This window comes from Eumetopias jubatus, unplaced genomic scaffold (genome assembly GCF_037043125.1).
Source record: "Eumetopias jubatus isolate StellerSeaLion01/CBP00866 unplaced genomic scaffold, mEumJub1_p1.0 scaffold_5, whole genome shotgun sequence".
Classification (NCBI taxonomy): domain Eukaryota; kingdom Metazoa; phylum Chordata; class Mammalia; order Carnivora; family Otariidae; genus Eumetopias; species Eumetopias jubatus.
In genome coordinates, this window is record NW_028274811.1 from 93,724,309 (window position 1) to 93,730,308 (window position 6,000).

The 6,000-nt window shown below is 41.9% G+C and overlaps 1 pseudogene; it reads right to left on the reverse strand.

The window, feature by feature from the left end:
• Positions 1–288: 288 nt before the first annotated feature.
• LOC114208591 (ubiquitin-conjugating enzyme E2 variant 1 pseudogene) lies at positions 289–581 on the reverse strand (annotated as a pseudogene).
• Between the last annotated feature and the right edge of the window lie 5,419 nt (positions 582–6,000).

The window sequence follows — 6,000 nt, forward strand, 5'->3', positions numbered from 1 at the left end:
TGGAGTCCCGGGATCGAGCCCCACATCGGGCTCCCTGCTCGGCGGGGAGTCTGCTTCTCCCTCTGACCCTCCCCCCTCTTGTGTTCTCTCTCTCATTCTCTCTCTCTCTCAAATAAATAAAAATCTTTTAAAAAATTAGTATCATTTACAATATCTTAATATAAATTGCCTTTGAATGGGAGCTTCCCTTCCAGTACTTTGAGGTCTACAAGATGTATCTAGAAAATGTAACTGTGGAAAATGAAGACTGTTTAAATTGAATGGGAGGACTGTGGTTTTTCTTCTCAATTAATTGCTGTAACCCTGTCCTTCGGGCGGCTGAGGGAGTTTCATGTTTTCTTTAGACATCATTAGGCACCAAAGCTCTTGCAGGACAACTTTGATGCTATTATGAATTCTGCCATTTTGCCAGCACTGATATAGCTCTTGGGTCCATCACTCCACTGAAACTATTAACTCCATTCATATTCATTTTTGTTACAAATATTACAAAGGGGAGGTGCTTCTGGGTATTAAAGTTATTTAAGACTGTATATTTGATTTTCATAAATTTGTCCCAGCCCATGGTGGCTGATGGCCATCTTGCATCACTGTTGCTCCTCACACCATTATTTTTAATTTAAATATTTTATTTATACCAAAACAGACTTTACTATAATTTTACTTAAGCTTAAGTTAATTAAAAATTATTTAAGATTGCCACTTGATCAAAATAAATGATCAAGGAGCACCTGGCTGTTTCAGTCTGTAGAGCATGCACCTCTTGATCTTGGGGTTGTGAATTTGAGCCCCACATTAGGTATGGAGCCTACTTTAAAAAATAATAATAAAATAAAATAAGTGATCAAACGTGGCAATTCTCTCAACTGAAAACAATATAAACAAAGAAGTAGATTTTGAGAATATTTATGAGATCGCTTCCATTAGAGCCAAGGGTGTATATGTTCCTTTTGTCTAAACTCCACATGGCTTACACGGCATTGTTGAGCAGATACATGCATAGTTTCGTATTTTCCCCTTCTTCATTATACAAAAGGTAGCATACTATGGGCACTCTTTACACTTTGCTTTTTTTCGTCCTAGAAATTGCTCCATGTCAGTTCATAGAGAGATGAAGAGATGCTGAGGGGAGTGACCTCTGAAAGGTCGACCAAGGGGTACAATGCCCAACCTGGCAATTGTGCCCTATCAGGGGCAGTTTGTGAAGAAGCCATGAAAGCGTCCCATGAGACCCCAGGCCAGCATTTGGGCATCTGCTACAGGAGGACAGTGATGCTAGATTAAACCACCACCATCGAGTTAGACCCTGCTTTGCTTCCTTCCGTCCCTCCTTTCCATCCTGACCCGGGGCACCTAGAAGCAGCAGGAAGCATAGAGAAGTACGAGTGAACATAGTGAAGAAATAGAAAAAAAAGACCACCCTTTTCCTTCACTCCCACAGGTTTCAAGCCTACATGGGCCTCAGAAGATTTCATCTACACCAGAAATGGAAGCTCTGACTTAAATCCACCCAGATTTTTGGCACCTGATATGAGACTATTCTAATACCTGAAAGTGACAGAAAATCTAAGTGGTCTGCTCAGTAAACCACACAGATGGAGAATGGAGAATTGACCAAGTAGGTTTAAAGAGTAAGCGGTGAGAAAGAATAAAGCTACTTCCTGCTGCTCTCCTACCAAGTTCTGCCCATTAAATATGCCACATTCACAGCAGAACCCAACTCAGACTCACACTAACCAGGGAAAAAAGATACAAAGCAGCTTTCAGGTAGGATTTGACAAACAGTGGTATAAGGTGTCATCAAGATTACTATAACTTTCTGCTCCACCCTCGTCGGCTCTGTTCATGGTTTGATTTCCCTCATAAGACCAACACAGACAAACTTTTTGTTAATATCTGGGGCTGGGGGTTGAGAGGGTAGAGACATCCTTCATCAAACTGTCAAAGAAAAGTCTAGTGATTTTCTCTAATTCTTAGGTCACAGGTTCCCCCTCACCCCCATCTATGGCCTGAGAAATGCTATGTGATGATTGTCTCAGGCTTAGGTTACCTGTTCGTGTCATCCAGTCCCTGTGGGAGTGGAAATGGAAGGAGAATTACAGTGAATGGTTTAAGCCACTCAGAACCCATTCTGGAATTGAGGAAGGGGTTATTCGTACCCAAGGCACATGGCTAGAAAATTCAGGATCCTGTAGGTCATTCAGTGAATACTGAAGAGGCAACTTCAGGATATGAAGTGGTCCAGGTCCAGTAGCTATGTTTGTTGTTGGTTGAGTCTATTAATCTACTATAAACAGTAATAATAGCAACCAGTTTTTAAGTACTTTTTATGGGCCAACCACTGTATTAAATACTTCCTGTGCATCATCTCATTTAATCCTCATTACAACTCTATAGGGCTGGAACTGTTTTAATCTCTGTATTAGTTGGCAAGGCTTGCTGGAATGAAGTACCACAGACTGGGTGGCTTAAGAACAGAAATGTACTGTCTCATGGATCTGGAGGCAGGAAGTCAGATTGAGGTGTTGGCAGGGACGGTACCTTGGCTTTTAGAAACATCTTCATCTCTGCCTCCATCTTCATGTGTCATTCTCCCTGTGTGTGTGTATGTGTCCAAACACCCCCCTTTTTAAAAATATTTATGTATTTTAGAGAGAATGAGCAGGGGGAGGGGCAGAGGGAGAGGATCTTCAGGCAGACTCCCTGCTGAGCATGGACCCCCCCCCCCAATGCAGCGCTCTATCCCATGACCCATGAGATCATGACCTGAGCCAAAATCAAGAGTCGGACGCTTAATTGACTGAGCCACCCAGGCACCCCCAAATATCCCTTTTTAATAAGGACTTAAGTTGTGTTGGATTAGGGACCCACCCTACTCCAGTATGACCTCATTTTAACTTAACTAATTTTATCTGCAACAGCCCTATTCCCAAATAAGGTCACATTCTGAAGTATTCAGGGCTAAGACTTTGACATATGAATTTTTGGAGAACACAATGCAACCCATAACAATCCCCATTTTGCAGATATGAAAATGGGATTAAACAAGTTAATTAACTTCCCAGAACCATACCTAGTGAAAGGGAGAAACAGACCTTCGCTTGCCTCCTAAGCCATGCGTTTACCTCTGCTGTTGGGCTGCCATCAGATCATTACCCAACAGACTATGCTTTCTGCAGAGGGAGTGGGACCATTTAGCCCAGCACTTCTCTCCTATGTTAACCTGTTAGAAATAAAGAAAAATAATTTTATATAAATGCATAAGATGGGATAAAGATAATTGATCTATCAGAACTTACTGCCTCTTCTCTACCATCCTCCTATATTTTCAGTCCTCCTGCCCAAAGAAGATTTTGAAAAACTTTCCTTTGAATTAAGAAATGTACTTTCCACTATTTCACTTTGGCATTATCTGAAGAGACTTAAGAAGATTGGTTGAACTGTATTCAACTGAAAAATGTGCCATGCAAAGACTATGCAATATAAAATTGGAGGCTAGATCAAAGGATGAGCCTAATCTGCCATCTCCCCTCGACTCTTCTATTATCACACTTTTTTTTTACTCTTTTTAAATTTTAAGTAGGCTCCATGCCCAACGTGGGGCTTGAACTCACAACCCTGAGATCAAGAGTCGCATGCTCTGCCAACTGAGCCAGCCAGGCGCCCCTGTTATCACATATTTTAAATCCATTTTCTCATCATACCTTTGCTTGAGACTTCCAGCTGTAGAGAGGAGAGAACAGAGTTCAATGAGAGCAAATGTAAGGACCACCATAGGTGAGGATGACAATCAAGTGGCCGAAATGTACTGTATATGGGTTTCAGGATGTCCCCAAACAGCTTCCTTTGGGATGGAGAAAATTTGCTGCAATGAAGCTTCAACTAATTAGAAGAAGGGACTTCCTTCCATTGACCTCCAATAATAAACTTCACCATGTTTTACTGTATTTACATGACTCTCTTTTCTCACAGTGAGTTTCTCAAGGGTAAGGAACTAATGTTACTTTTGCATGCTCCCCTAACCCATGGACTGGAAGGACAAAAGGAAGGGAGGGAGGAAATACTAATGCCTCCACATTAAGACTGTACTAAAGCAGCTCACGCTATTTGAATTCTTTATCTGTTTTCTAGGTCTGATCATTTTTTCCTTTTTTTTTTTCTGGCCTACCATATGACAATAATTAAAAGAATCAATGATACCATCCACAAGCTAATCCCTCTTTAAGATTATTGCCTCTTTAAAAAATTATTATTTTCGGGCGCCTGGGTGGCTCAGTTGGTTAAGAGACTGCCTTCAGCTCAGGTCATGATCCTGGAGTCCCAGGATCGAGTCCCGCATCGGGCTCCCTGCTCAACAGGGAGTCTGCTTCTCCCTCTGACCCTCTCCCCTCTCATGCTCTCTCTCTATCTCATTCTCTCTCTCAAATAAATAAATACAATCTTTTAAAAAATAAAAAAGTATTATTTTCTTTTGGAGAGGGTGGTATAAGTAGAATTAGTGAGCAGAAAGAATGATAGTATACTTGGAAACTATCTTTGCATTTTTTATGAGGAATTATTCAAATAGGTCATAAGGATTAGGTCACTAAAGTTTAGGATCCACAAGAAATCAGTATGTATAATGAAGGTAGAAAATATTGCAAATTAGCTTTTATAACCCTACTCCAACCTCCTAATAATATAGGATGATCTTGGGAGCAGGCCCTGAGACAAGGACTCAAACAAAGGTGACTGATTAGGAAGTGCTCCCAGGAAAAGCTGGCAGGAGTGTGGGGAAGTGGGTTGAGAAGGGAATGAAGCCAAGCCAGGGTGTGACATCTAGTGAAGTGCCATGGAGGGTAACTTTGGCTCAGTTCCACAAGAGAGCTCTGGACAGTATAGACAAGACTTACACTGTCTTGATGGGGACCAAGGGAGCTATCAGTGACTGGTTAAGGGCAGGGGTGTGTGTGTTGAGGGTGGGGGAGGGGAGTGGGAATTATAAATTTCCAAACACTTTTGGCCCTCTGTGCCCAAAGGCACCATGGTGCCAGCAATCTGGGGGCACCCCTTGAACAAAAAGATGCAGGTGCTGGCTGTTGGAAGAAAAGGCACATGGGAGCTCGTGCCCCAAAATTATAAAGGAAACTGAGGATATAGAGAGAATATGAGCAATTGCACTACTCTTGTGTGCTTCACATTAGATCCAAACCAGTGATTCTTCAGGAGGGTGGATCATCACAATTTCTAGCCAAAGAGTTGTATAAGAGGAGAGATAGTGGAATGAGCTACAGCCTCTGCTTCTATAGTTGGTCCTGAGGCTATAGTTGATAGTTATCATCTCCTTCTGCTATTCACCTGTTCTAGATTCCCTCTCACCTCTGCTAGCACTTTCATTACTCTGAATTGCTTGCCTTTTGGGGCATTCTAGGCCTTCACCCCAAGTGGCTTGAGCCTTTGTTTACTGTGTGCTTGTAGGCCATGGTTCCTGAATTGTCCATTCACAGTTAAAACCAGGCATGGCAGCCTCAAGAGATACCCAGTGGATTCCCTGAGTTACAGACATGTTTCTCCATTTTCCTATTATGTCAAAGCGACTCTATATCCCTATAGAAGGAGAAAGGTCAATTACTCCTGACAATATAACTTTTTTCTTTGCTGATCTTCTGTCATGAGAAGGTCAAAGTGACCAAGTAGCAGCCAGAGCTTTAAGTTCAGTAGAATATTTATTGTCCCCTGATGGACAGTAAATAAAAGTTCTCTCCACCTACCCTACCCTCTCATCACAGGCCTCTAGATGCACCTAACCTAAAGTTGTAGAGATGAAAAGTACAGAGTCCCTAAGAAGGCCACTGAAAGTGGTGGACAGAGGACCACTCTTAGCTTCCATTCCGTGTCTCATGGACCTATGTATTCTGTCTAATGGGAAAACAGCTCCATCTTAGTTCTGTGTCCTACTGATAAAACTAAATGAAAAACTACCACAACTCAATAACTCAGTATTTAAATTATAGGGTATCA